Source organism: Dioscorea cayenensis, chromosome 7 (assembly GCF_009730915.1).
Source record: "Dioscorea cayenensis subsp. rotundata cultivar TDr96_F1 chromosome 7, TDr96_F1_v2_PseudoChromosome.rev07_lg8_w22 25.fasta, whole genome shotgun sequence".
NCBI lineage: Eukaryota > Viridiplantae > Streptophyta > Magnoliopsida > Dioscoreales > Dioscoreaceae > Dioscorea > Dioscorea cayenensis.
In genome coordinates, this window is record NC_052477.1 from 1,894,160 (window position 1) to 1,908,048 (window position 13,889).

At 32.9% G+C, this 13,889-nt stretch overlaps 1 long non-coding RNA gene across 1 annotated transcript; it reads right to left on the minus strand.

Moving 5' to 3' along the window:
- Positions 1-7,966: 7,966 nt before the first annotated feature.
- LOC120265892 lies at positions 7,967-9,328 on the minus strand. The gene is made up of 3 exons (XR_005537790.1): positions 9,261-9,328; positions 8,778-8,848; positions 7,967-8,488 (listed from the first exon to the last, which is right to left on the minus strand). It is a non-coding gene; the product is annotated as an uncharacterized LOC120265892 (long non-coding RNA).
- Between the last annotated feature and the right edge of the window lie 4,561 nt (positions 9,329-13,889).

Below are 13,889 nucleotides of genomic sequence, written 5' to 3' on the forward strand. Positions count from 1 at the left end.
ATCATCCCTTCCATCTTTAAGCCCATCTCTCAAAAATCCCTAAATTTGAGCCCTACGATCTCCACTCTCGTGATATCACTGCTCCCTCGACGATCTTTCCCCACCGATCTCCACCCTCGCGGGCTCATTACCCGAGGATCTCCCTCACCCATCCGCTTCTAGCCTTGGTGTCTTCCTCGCTCAGGGTATCTTTGTCGTCTGTTTCGCTGCGTGAAACTGGTCTGTCATTTAGGCCTAATCTGGCCAATTTGCTTGGTGGTAACTGGATGGATGTGGATGTGCTACAGATGGCTATGGATGTGGCATGGTAGGACCCTCATATAAGAGTTATGCTTATGACGCATTGCTTGATGTAGTGTCACGTTGCGGTTGTTTGTACATGTGACAATCATATGCAGGATCACCTTGCACATGTGTAAGCACAGTATATAATTATAACTCCTTGTAATCCATAAATGATGGGTGGGGACCATAGAGATCATGTGGTGAAACTTAGGAATCTTTGCAAAGCATCTACACTTTTCAAGTTCTGGTTCAATTGTATACATTAATGATGAAAATACCTAATTGGTCCCTTTAATGTTGTTAATGTCTCCATTCTTCCTATGATTGTTTTAGTTTGTTACATCATGCAAGTATAAATTTAATCTTAGTTGTAGGCGCAGCTATTCCTCTAGTGCAAGTTAGGTAGTACAGGTAGTGCATGATCTTGAGTTAGTATTTTCTTGAATTGGAGAGTAACTTCGTTTCCTTTATATTAAGTGTATTATTCTTCCTGATTTAGGTTTGCTTGAGTTGAGTAGTTTGAATATGCTATAGTGGATATGTTATGTATGTGCACATACTCTAAAAAATTTTAAAGACAGTGAATTTATTCCATTTCTTGAATTGTTAGTTCTTAACTATGAAGTAGTTGTTATTGTTGTTCTTTTACTCTGGAATTTTGATTGTTTTGCATCTATTGCAAAATAGTAGTAGCATGCTTTGTGATATTTTATCTTATTAACTACCATCATGGAGGGAAATTGGTTAAAGATAGAGATTTTAGATATGACAATGGAACAATGGTGGAATTTGTTGTGGACCCGTATAAGCTTTTGTTATTGGGACTTAATAGGAGATCTTAAGGAGCTAGGTTATGATATTAAAAAGGTGGTGAATTTATTCTTCATAGACAAGGAGGTTGAATTGAAGGAGATTTGTGATGATGAGGGGGTGATGGCCTTAGTTGAACAATTGAGGAGTACTTGCAAAGTAGACATCTATGTGGAGTTTTAGATGTTGACCATGAAAAAACAATGCCAAATGTCCCTATTATCTGATTCTCAAAAATGATGTTGACTTGGGTTTGGAGAATGACAATGAGAGGGAGTGTTCTGAAGATGATGAGAATATGCTGGGCAGATGAGCAGATTATTAACTATAGTTCGATGTTGATGAAGAAAGGGAAAATGCTAGGCATCAAGTCACAAAATATATTAAATTGAGGGAAACAATAACTGAGAATGCTGATCTCAATGATAATGAGGAGGAAGGAAGGACCTCTGAAGGTGGAAAATTTTCTAAGAATGAAGATACATCACAGGCAATTGACAGTGGAAAAGTTAGTGGCTATGAATCTGATTACATTGATTCCTCAGATCCCGGAAGTTATTCAGACACTAGTGAGGGTTCTCAAGCGTATGACGCACTGTATTACAAATCAAGTAATAGCCTTTTTGATCCTCACAAGCCTATCAAAGATTTTAGAATTGATCTTAGGTTTAAAGAACTGAAAATGTTCAAGAATCAACTTGTTGACTTCTCAATGAAGAAGGGATTTCAATTCAAGTATGTAAAAAATGATGGAAAGAGGGTAAGAGCCAGATGTTCTGTAAAGGGTTGTGTTTGGATAATTTTGTGTTCATGGTGCAAAAGACATGTATGTTGTTAAAAAAATTATGTCTCTCGAACATTCATGCATTCTTGGAACCAAGAAGAACAAAAAGAGTCACAGCTTTCTACAAAGTTGTTAGGAGATTTGAGATATTATAGCTTCTATGCCTTTTTATTAAGCCCGACATTTAAAGACAATGGTGAGGAAGGAGCTAGGAGTGTTCATTACTGACAAGGTTTGTAGGAATGCTAAAAGGTTGGCAATTAGGAGGATTGAACAACAGCTTTGTAGAAGATTTTGGGGTGTTGAATAATTATGTAATGGAACTAAAAGAAACAAATCATGGCAGCAATGTAGTGGTTGTATCTGAGAAGAAAAACCCCAATGGATTATCCATATTTTAGAGGGTATACATATGCCTGAATGCTGTTAAAGAAGGTTTTTTAGCTGGTTGCAGGAGGCTTATAGGTGTTGATGGATGCTTCTTAAAAGGAATAATGAAAGGACAGTTGTTGGTTGCAGTAGGGAGAGATGGGAACAATCACATGTTCCCCATTGCATGGGCAATTGTGGATAAGGAGACCACTGAGACATGGACATGGTTTTTTCAATACTTGAGTACAGATCTTTGCATAGGAGAGGGGCTTGGATGGTCACTTGTTAGTGACATGCAAAAGGTATGCAAATTCAATAAAATCCATGTAATTACCAAGCTATATCAAATTTCATTGTCTAACTTTATTATTATGTTGTAGGGATTGATCCATGCAGTTACAACACTTATGCCATTTATCGAGTATAGAATGTGTGCAAGACACATTTATGCACGATGGGGTAAGCAACACCCAGGTAAAGAATTGCGTATTCGCCTCGATAATTGCTAGATGCACTTCCCACCGAGATGCGAAGCAGCTGGATAGAATGAAAGCTATGAAAGGAGGGAAATGGCGCTCAGTGATTTGCAGAGAAGTGGCCTATAAATGGATGGTGCCAGCATTTTTACAATAATGTTGTCAAGTGTGATACAATTGACAATAACATGTGCGAGACTTTCAATGGAGTTCTGGTCGAAGTTAGGAGCAAGCCTGTGATTGCCATGCTGGATGAAATCAGGAGATATGTCATGAATAGATTAGTTGCAAAACGAGAACAAGTTGCCAAGTGGAAATCAGATCGTGGACCTAACATTATTGCAAAGATAGAGAAAGAAATGATCAAATGTGGAAAATGGGAGGTTGAATGGAATGGTGCTGCAAGTCACGAGGTGTGGTGGTATGATCCAGAGCAAAGCATGTCAGGGAAAGCTATGATGTCAAGTTGGCAAGTAAGAGTTGTACTTGTCGAAATGGGATAAACTGGTATCCCTTGTCAAGATGCTCTATCTCGCAATAGCATACCATGGGGAAGATCCTCTGATTTTGTCTCTAATCTGGTTCAAGAGAGAAACTTATCTTAAGTCATATAAATTCAATATTAATCCAGTTAGAAGTAGAATGTTCTGGCCAAGTAGTGATGAAGGACCACTATTACCATCTATACCTAAGAGGATGCCCGGTAGACCACAAAAGAAGAGGAGGAGAGAACCTATGGAAGGAAAAGACAACACTACTACAAAATTGTCTAGGAAAGGCAGAGTCTTCAAGTGTGGAGTTTGTCATGCTGAAGGGCACAACAGGAGGGGTTGTCCCTAAAACAAATTATGTTGTGAGTTCTTATTAAATTAGTACCAGCTATGTAATCCTTATTTCATGTTATCTTCTTCATTTCATTCTATTTATGTAGGCCACATCATCTGCCATTGGTGCAAGTGGTCGACAAAGACAACAAGGTAAGAATAAAAAGGCCAAAGGAAAAGAAAAAGGTAGTCGCTACTCACAAGCAAGGAGGAGTTCTGATGCTAGTTATTTCAATCGCTTTTAAAAGTGAGTGCTACTTGTTAATTTTTCTTTTTCATTTTTAATGAAGAATTGAAATTATTTTGTCCCTCGATGTTTAAGAATTTACACTTGTCATATAATTATATGACTAAATGTTCTATTACTTTACACTTGGATTAATGTTACATTGTATTTGAATGCCAAAAGATTTCTGTTGTATACTTGTGAGCCAATTATGTTTTAGGATTGATGATTTATGCTAAATGTCCTATATTTGAATGCCAAAAGAGTTCATTAGGGTCAGGTTGATTGAAATGTTTTTGTATGATTGAAATTGCATAGGTGTTGTTCTTGTACTAAATTTAACTATGTCTATGGGTTACGAGATACTCTCTCAATGTTGTAGGGTGCTTATATTGGAGAATTAATTGTCGGAAGAGAATTTCCACATGGTTCAAGCTTCATCATCAGCCGCAGAATTGGCTGTAAAATTTCTTCTAATTTTGTACTAAAATTTACTTCTAATGAGTACTATGTATGTATTTATGTATATATATATTTTTGCTTGTGATGCAAGGCTAGAAGGAATGCAAAGATTAAAACAACCAACAACCAAACTGGAGAAAACTTGATGAGCTCCACAATAGAAGAAGTTGACTTACCAACACAATGGAGCATGACAAGTGATGTGCTTACAGAAGACCCTCAGCCTTGAAAGTAGGAACTGCTCAGACTGTAAGATATTTTGCTTTTTTTGGAGAATGTGTATGCTTGTCTGAGATAGAACTATCTAATACTTGATGACTTCCAATGTTTGTTCATTAACTGTGATATTGGAAGATATTCACTCTTAAAACAACTTTAATTGTTGTTGTTATTTTGGTTTCTTATAAGTTTAATATAAGTTTAATTGTTGTTGTTGTTGTTCAGTAACTGTTGTTAACTCAATGCAAAGATGCTTACAGCTTGATAGAATAACCTTTACATTAACATAATTTTCATTGTCCTTTATGCTTACAACATTGTTGAAAATAAAAACAGGACACAAGGCTTGGATTTTATATATGATGAATTTTGTCTCCACTTGTTCTAAAGCTCAACAACAAACTTCTTTTTCTCTTCTAAAATGGCATTGATAGAGAAAGAGACATAAAAAAACAAAGAAAAAAAGGAGTGATGCAAGAGAAACAGATAATAATATTTATCTCAACAAGTCTTGATCTGCATAAAAAAATAATAATATCAGATAAATATTAGAATATCATCTAAATGGCATACCATACAAAGAAAAAGGAGTGATACAAGAGAAACAGATACCTGACCAAAGAAGCTTTGGGTGACGCCATGCAGTGGCGGGCAAGGAGAGTTTCGCTATTGTCGGTGTCACGAGGATGGACATGGCGGGCAAGGAGAGTCTTGCTATTGCTGACGTCACGAGGGTGGAGATCGTCGGTGCACTGTACTGACATTTGTTTGCTTGATTGGGGCTGCAAAACTAAGGTTGAAGACAAGAGGGGATGATAGTGGATTCAGATCCCTTTGAAGGGATCCGAATCCTCATTTTATTTTTTTATTAATACTTTTTACATATCTGAATTTTTTAATGAATAATTTAATGTTAATGTTGCCACATCAGCGCCAACAAACGGCCTAACCAACGTCTGTTAGATGGAGGGACCAAAAAGTTAAAAATGTGCAATACAGGGACTAAAAGGGCAGATTTTATTTTAAGGGGACTAAAAGGATGAAAAACGCAAAATACATGGACTAATTTGATATTTTGACCTTTGATATATCTGAGAGCCGGCCTTACGATGAATTCTAATAAGTTGTTTTTCTGGTCCAAATTAAATAATTATGAAAGTTTTAGAAAATGTTGATTTAATTAGAAAAATAAAAAAATATTAAAAAAAAGAGTGCAATTAACATTATATGTCCTTGTATCATGCATTGATTCATTGACTCATGCGCTGATACAATTTGTGCATATATTTAAAGTAGTTGTACAAGTTGCTCTAGAATTTTGAAAAATAATTTTTAAATAGTTTATATTAAATATGTATTATGAATATGAAAGATTTAATGACATTAATTGTCAAGGTATTAAATTAATTTTATATTAAATATTTAATAAGATTTTTTTAATGAAACTAGTAATTTTTTTAGAAAAATGAAATTTCTTTTCTAAAAATTTTTGAAAAAGTTGAAATCTATATTTTTTTAAAATTATTTAGCGTTGTATTAAATGTTGGAAATTATTAAAATAATTATACCTATCAAAAATCCTTATAATTATAATTAAGTGAATAGGGTGAATTCAATTAAAAGATATTATTTATAAAACCTTATGTTATAAATTAATTATTGTTATAAAAAATATTTAATGGAATTAATTTGGTTAAGATCATTACATTAAATTGATTTTAACATTAAGTATTTAACAACACCTTCCAATTAAAATTGATAATTTTTTTGAAAAATGAAAAATAATTACATTAAATTTCGTTGTTTCAACGGTATATGTGAAAAAAATAATAGCATTGCAAATTTATAGAAAAACAATTATAGTGGTACATATATAAAACAACCTAAATCTTAATAGTTAATCTCAACAAACTTAGCATGATATACTCGGTGAGCATTTTTAAAATTATGAAAAATGGTATACGAATAATTTCATATTTATTAAATTATACATACATAAATGTTAGGTTTATGGGAAGATGGGGAAATGGACATTCTATTGTAGAAAAAAAAATTAAAAAATGAAAATAAAGGAAATTAAATGATGGAGGTATTCATATTGAATAAATTTTAATGAAGATAAATAACAAATTTTAGGATTAGTTTTCTCTTTCAATACAATTCATGCAATTTCTTTTCTCAGTATAACTTTATTTTTCACAAAAGAATTTTATGCTCGCCTGTGCCTATAATGTTACTATTTAGTTTGTCATAGTTTTTTATTTTATTTTATTTTTTTTATGATTTGATTGTCCATTCATTTATTGTTTGGTTGTGTTTATTTTGTTGTAAATATCATATATGTTTGATATGTTCTTATTTAGATGAATTTGTAAATAGTGAAAAACCAAGTAGCCAAATGTTTTTTAAATCTATTTTATCAAATTTAAAAGCTTAATAATTGAGTTTTGTATTAATTATATTGTGATAAAAAATGTGTACGGAAATTTTTTTTTTTAGAATTGGTTGAAGGCATACTAATTCAAGCAGTGATACTTAGAATCGTAAGACTTTAGGAATGTTTGATTCAAATTCCGCACAAATTATCGGTTTGACTTTTGTTGGAATAGATTTTGATGTAAGTGATTATTAAAAAATAAAAATAAAAACTATGCTTAACATCACTTAGTTTATTTCTCTATATATTTCTTTAATCTTAATCAAAGAAACTTACATTTCGATTTTTTTACTTATTGTTACTAGTTGGTGCATAAGATAATAGGCTTTACGCCCTTTATGGAGGAGTCTGGCTTAGTTGAATAGAATTGCACGTGCTTACTTCAACATTGATTTTATACTAACAAATTTAATGCAAATGCTATATAGCTAGGATATTTATAGGTATGTTTCATATGTCACACCCCGACTTGCGGCCCCGGACGCGACAATCACCACAATGACCCGAGGAGGGATACCTCACCATTCTACTCTCGAGTCGTCGTAAGGCTAGCACAAAACCCGAATCAATACCACTTAACCAAAAAACACTTACACAGGAAGATATACAAGACTAAAGATACATCTAATACACAGAAGAAGCAACAACATCAAACCTATTAATGAAATTCAAGAAGCATATTGATCATAAATACCACAAGGTTTCAACATAAATAAACAACATATGAAACCTACACATAGAGTAGCAAATACACTAGTGGATCCATGTTCTTATACAATGCAAAATGTTCTTTAAGAAATATACATAAGACAAGAAATATAAAGATAAATGCCAACAGCTCATTACACGTACCCATACTATCGCTACTAAATTAAAGCCTGGAAAGGAGGTAGGGGGTGAGTAACCTAAGTCACTTAGTGAATGGGTTAGCATAGTTTTAGCAGAATAGTCAAATAAACCAAAGAATTTTCTTAAACAATATCTCATACTAAAACATGAATTTTGACATTTCACATAAGTACAGATAAACGCAAGGTATAAGAATCAAATCAATCAACCTCATAAAATACCCATTTTCGATCAAATGAATGTTTCAACAATTTTAAAAAAAATCCACAAATGTATAACTCAAGTTCAATATTACATATAAGATAAGCCTAACATCAAACAATGTCTTAACAAGTATACAATAGAATACTACTCAAAAACCCAATCACATGAAAACAAAAATCTTCTCAAATACGAAAATTCCATCTCGAAGTAATGATCAATGGCCTAAAAACGCTTTCAAACTTAGCTGCCATCGCGACTTGGTCGAGAGCCATCAAAATGTTCATAACTTTGATGTTGGCCCACCAAGAGCCAGTATGGTGACTCCAGATTCTCAATGCATATCCATTCAAGATTCTACATGCCACTTGAACTGGACAACAAACTCGGGTCTTCACGCCACCTCAACAGGTTGGCAGTGAGGATTGCCTACAATAGTAGGGCAAGGCTCCGCCTGGTCACCATCAAAACATGTGGAAGCACAACAAAATGCAATATATGCATAACAAGCATGCGGTCCAGATCCAAGACACCATCCCCAACCTGGGATGAAAACTGATTCAACAAATCTCAATGGTAAAAGCTCAACAACAAATAAAACATGCTTTCAAAGATCATTTTTAATTTCCAAAGCGTGAGGCAATAATGGCATAATACTTTTGATCAACCAATTAAGAGTTTTCCAAATATAAATCAAAAGTAGTAAAGTTTTATCCAAATAGATCAACACATCGAATTGAATACGATAAAATCAGGACACAATCATAAATCACACAAAGACGGCATTTAAATCAAATTCTACTAAAATGTGCATCAACATAAACCCACTCACTCTTAGGCGATTTAAATTTCTAGCACGCTAATCTTCCGCCAGTTCCTTTCTTCGAGCTGAGATCTCACCGCCTAGCCAAAGCACCAACGTAAACAATAAGAAATAAAACAAGTCAACCACAACCAAGGAAACCCTAGGTTCACTAATCGACGAGCAACCCTAAGTCGACTCTAGGGTTGTCTCAGAATTGGCTACCAAGGTTTCCAAGAAGTTTCTACGGATGATTGGCTTCAACATAAACCAAAGAAACAAGTAAACAAGGAAGGTTCACTAGTGCTACAAAGAATACTCACAAAGAATCAAGAAACCTAGCAAGAAATGGTTCATGGATTCAACAATCCAAGGAAGCTAAAACAATGCAAAACAAAACTCTTAAGTTATCAAAACTATAACTAACAAGAAGAACATGGATCAAGCCAACAATCAAAACCCTTAGGCTGTCATCCCTCAACAACAAGGAAAAACATGAAAATGGGGGCTTACCTCAAAGTTTCAAAGGAAAGATGGATGAATCTTGGCTCCTATGTTGGAAGAACAAGGCTAGAAACTTCTCTATAACTCCAAAAACATTAAGGAAATGAGAGGAAGAAGGGGAAGAAATGGAAAAGGGTTAGGGTTTACAAAGACTCGTAAAACCCCTTCAATCAAAGTTGGAAAAAGGCAAAACACTCAAGGGCGATTTCACAAAAAGCACTAGCGTGCTTAGGGAAAAGCACGGGTGTACTTCAGAAAAGAGCACGCATGGACGTCGCCAGGAAAGCATGGGCGTGCTTCAAGAAAGAGCACATGTGTGCTTTACCTCGTGCAAATCTTTCAAATTTCAGAAAACACTCAACACAGGTAGTGGTCTTCGAGCAGAGTCGTGCTCTTCAAAGCTGGGTGTGCTTCGTGGTGTGCTTCGTAGCGTGCTTATTACAAAGTTGGCCAATTTTACTCCAAAAATCAAGTCAAACACTCTCATGTAAAAAGCATGAGCATAAACATGGTCTAAACACCGACGTGCTTTATGTTTTTAGACTAAAAACATCAAAAACACACTACTTTTCACCAAAGAACTTCCCCAACTAAAACAAACACTTTGGAACGCACTTGGAAAAGACGACAACGGCAAGGAAAAGGTCACTAATACCACATTATAGTTCCAAATTGTATAGTAGTACACACACAAAAATATATATCTAACTACAATTGTTTTGAATAGATAAGCTTTAATGGACATATGCTATGACAACGAAGATCTTCCAATAGGAATGCTTACCAAACTTGATAAAGTAAACATTATTTCGGTATTCCTTTGCTTTATCATAAATAAAAATTATTATCAATATTTATTTCACGCAAATATATATATTTTTAAAAATTATTAAAAATGGTAAAACCTCCATAGCAAATTAGGGAATTATATAGTATCTACCGATCAAGTGATTCGTGGCCTTTTTCATATCCCTTTGCGCTTGAAACCAACTTTAATTAATACGCATCTTCCTCTTGAAAAACATTACCATTAAATAGTCTTAATTTCAGAGAGTTTTATAACAATTGGTTAGCATTTAGCTACATATATAATTTTTAATTTTAACCACATAATTTTTATAAATATCTAATGAAGAAACTCATATATATATTAGTATCTAACAACCAATTGCTTCTTCCCTAAGCCATCAAAAGCATTAAAAAAAAAACTTAGCTTTGAACATATCAGTGATGGCATTTTCAAGTATTTGAGATCTCTATTTTCTTGTTACAGTGGCAGAATTTTCGTCTCTAAAATCTCTACTTTCATGTAGCATTGATGTAATTTTCCTTCTCTGAAACCCCTATTTTCTTGTAGTAGTGATAAAATTTTATGTCTCATTTTCTGATACCTTTGTTTATTTTAGTAGTGAACGAGAGGAAGAGAATCATGGGGGTGCAACTTATTCAAACTTGGCAAATGCTTCCGCAAATGCTTTTAGCTGCAGGATCACGCCCTAAATTCGATTCCTTAATGGAAGAGTATCGCAATATCAAGCTAGCTGCTAGAAACTTCTTAAACTCTTGAATAGAAAAGCTTTGATGGACATATACTAGAAAAGTTTTATAACAATTGGTTAGTATTTAGCCACATAATTTTTTTTATTTTTTAATTGTAACCACATAATTTTTATAAATATCTAATGAAGAAACTCATATATAATTGTTAGATGAGTCGCAATTTTTGACCAGATGACGCCAGTGAATGAAACTAAGATACGCTCATAAAAGAAAAAAGGAATAAAATAAAGTTGACTAACAATGCCGCTTTAGTAGTGGTGTCAAACGGGTCGACCCGGCCCGGGCCCACACGGCCCATGCACTATGCAGGCTCGGGCCGGCACGGCCCTGCCTCAGAAATCGTGCCGGCCGGCACGGCCAACTCATTCACTAAGGTCGGCCCAAAGACGCGGGTCTCGACTCCATATATATTATATTTATATTTTTTTATTTTTAAACCCCAAAAAAATATAAAAAAATACTCCTAAAATTGCTAAAAAAATATAAAAAAATATACTAAAATTTAAAAAAACATAGAACTAAAAAGCTTTTATTGACTAAAAACAAAAAAATATACCATTTTTAAAAAAAGAAAAAAACTTACATTTGAGGCAGGGCCATGTTGCTCGGGCGCTGGGTCAAGGGCCGGCCAGCTGGGCCGAAATTCCCTAGCCCAAAGATGGTCTCGGGTATGGGCCGCGGCCCTGCTCGAAAGCACCGTGATCAGAGCACTCGGCTTTGGGCCAAGCACGGCCCAACTCATACCGGCCAGCTCGGGCCCCGGGGTGCACGGCCCATTTGACACCACTAGCTGCTTTGTAGACGTAAAACCAAAAGATAAAATGTTAAAAATATATTACACATTACCTCTTTATTTAAATTTAAACTCTAATGTTCATTCATATATAATCCAAGATTTGTAACAACTGGTTAGTATTTAGCCACATAAACTTTTATTTTTTTTTAATTATAACCACGGAAGTTTTATAAATATCTAATGAAAAAGATCGTGTATATATAATAGTACTTAACAACTAATTGCTGCTTTATCATAAATAAAAATTATTATCAATATTTATTTCACGCAAATATATATATATATATATATATTGAAATTATTAAAATGGTAAACCCTTCAAAGCAAATTAGGGAATTATATAGTATTTACCGATTTCTGATGTGATTCGTGGCTTTTTGATATCCCTTGGCGTTTGAAACCAACTTTCGTTAATACCTATCTTCCATTTGAAAAGATTACCATTGAATAGTCTTAATTTCAGAGTTTTATAACAATTGGTTAGTATTTAGCCACATATATTTTTTTATTTTTTAAATGTAACCACATAATTTTTTTATAAATATCTCAATGAAGAAACTCATATATAATTGTTTGATGAGTTGTACTTTTGGACTCAGTGACGCTGCAGTGTAATAAAACTAAAGATATGTCATAAAAAGAAAAAGAATATCATAAAGTTGACTAACAATGCCGCTTGTAGACCGAAAACCAAAAGATATATGTTAAAAAATTTATCACATCGCTACCTCTTTATTTAAATTTAAACTCTAATGTTCATTCATATATAATCCCTAGATTTGTAACAACTGGTTAGTATTTAGCCACATAAACTTTTGATTATTTTTTTAATTATAACCATAGAAGTTTTATAAATATCTAATGAAAAAGTTCGTGTATATATAATAGTACTTAACAACTAATTGCTGCTTTATCATAAATAAAAATTATTATCAATATTTATTTCACGCAAATATATATATATATATATATATTGAAATTATTAAAATGGTAAACCCTTCAAAGCAAATTAGGGAATTATATAGTATTTACCGATTTCTGATGTGATTCGTGGCTTTTTGATATCCCTTGGCGTTTGAAACCAACTTTCGTTAATACCTATCTTCCATTTGAAAAGATTACCATTGAATAGTCTTAATTTCAGAGTTTTATAACAATTGGTTAGTATTTAGCCACATAATTTTTATTTTTTTAATTGTAAACCACATAATTTTTTTATAAATATCTAATGAAGAAACTCATATATAATTGTTAGATGAGTTGCGTGATTGAAATGACGCCGCAGTGGAATGTAAACTAAGATATGTCATAAAAAGAAAAAGGAATAAAATAAAGTTGACTAACAATGCCGCTTTGTAGACCCGAAAACCGAAAGATAAATGTTAAAATATATTACATGCTACTCTTTATTGAAATTTAAACTCTAATGTTCATTCATATATAATCCCGAGATTTGTAAATCAATTGGTTAGTATTTAATTAGCCACATAAACTTTTTGATTTTTAATTATAACCACGTAATTTTTTTATAAAAAAATATAATGAAAAAGCTTGTGTATATATAATAGTACTTAATTACTAATTTCTGCTTTATCATAATTAAAAATTATGATCAATATTTATTTCAAGCAAATATATATTGAAATTATTAAAATGGTAAACCATCCACAAAGAAATTAGGGAATTATATAGTATCTCACCGATTTTTGAAGTGATTTGTGGCTTTTTCATATCCTTTTGGCATTTGAAACCAACTTCATTAATACGCATCTTCCTCTTGAAAAACATTACCATTGAATAGTCTTAATTTCAGAGTTTTATAACAATTGGTTAGTATTTAGCCACATAATTTTTTTTTATTTTTTAAATGTAACCACAAAATTTTTATACATATCTAATGAAGAAACTCATATATAATTGTTAGATGAGTTACAATTTTTTGACCAATGACGCTGCCTCGTGAATGAAACCAAGATACGTCATAAAAAGAAAAAGAATAAGATAAAAGCTGACTAAAAACGCTGCTTATAAACCGAAAACCAATATAAATGTTAAAATATATTACACGCTTTCTTTATTTAAATTTAAAACTCTAATAATCATTCATATATAATCCCGAGATTTGTAACAATTGGTTAGTATTTAATTAGCCACATAAAATTTTCTTCTTAAGTACTATTATAATAGTACTTAAGAAGTAATTATTACTTCTCTAATATGGCATCAAAAGCGTAAAAAAAAAAAAGAAAAAAAATCTGAGTTTTGAATTCGTTAGTGACGGA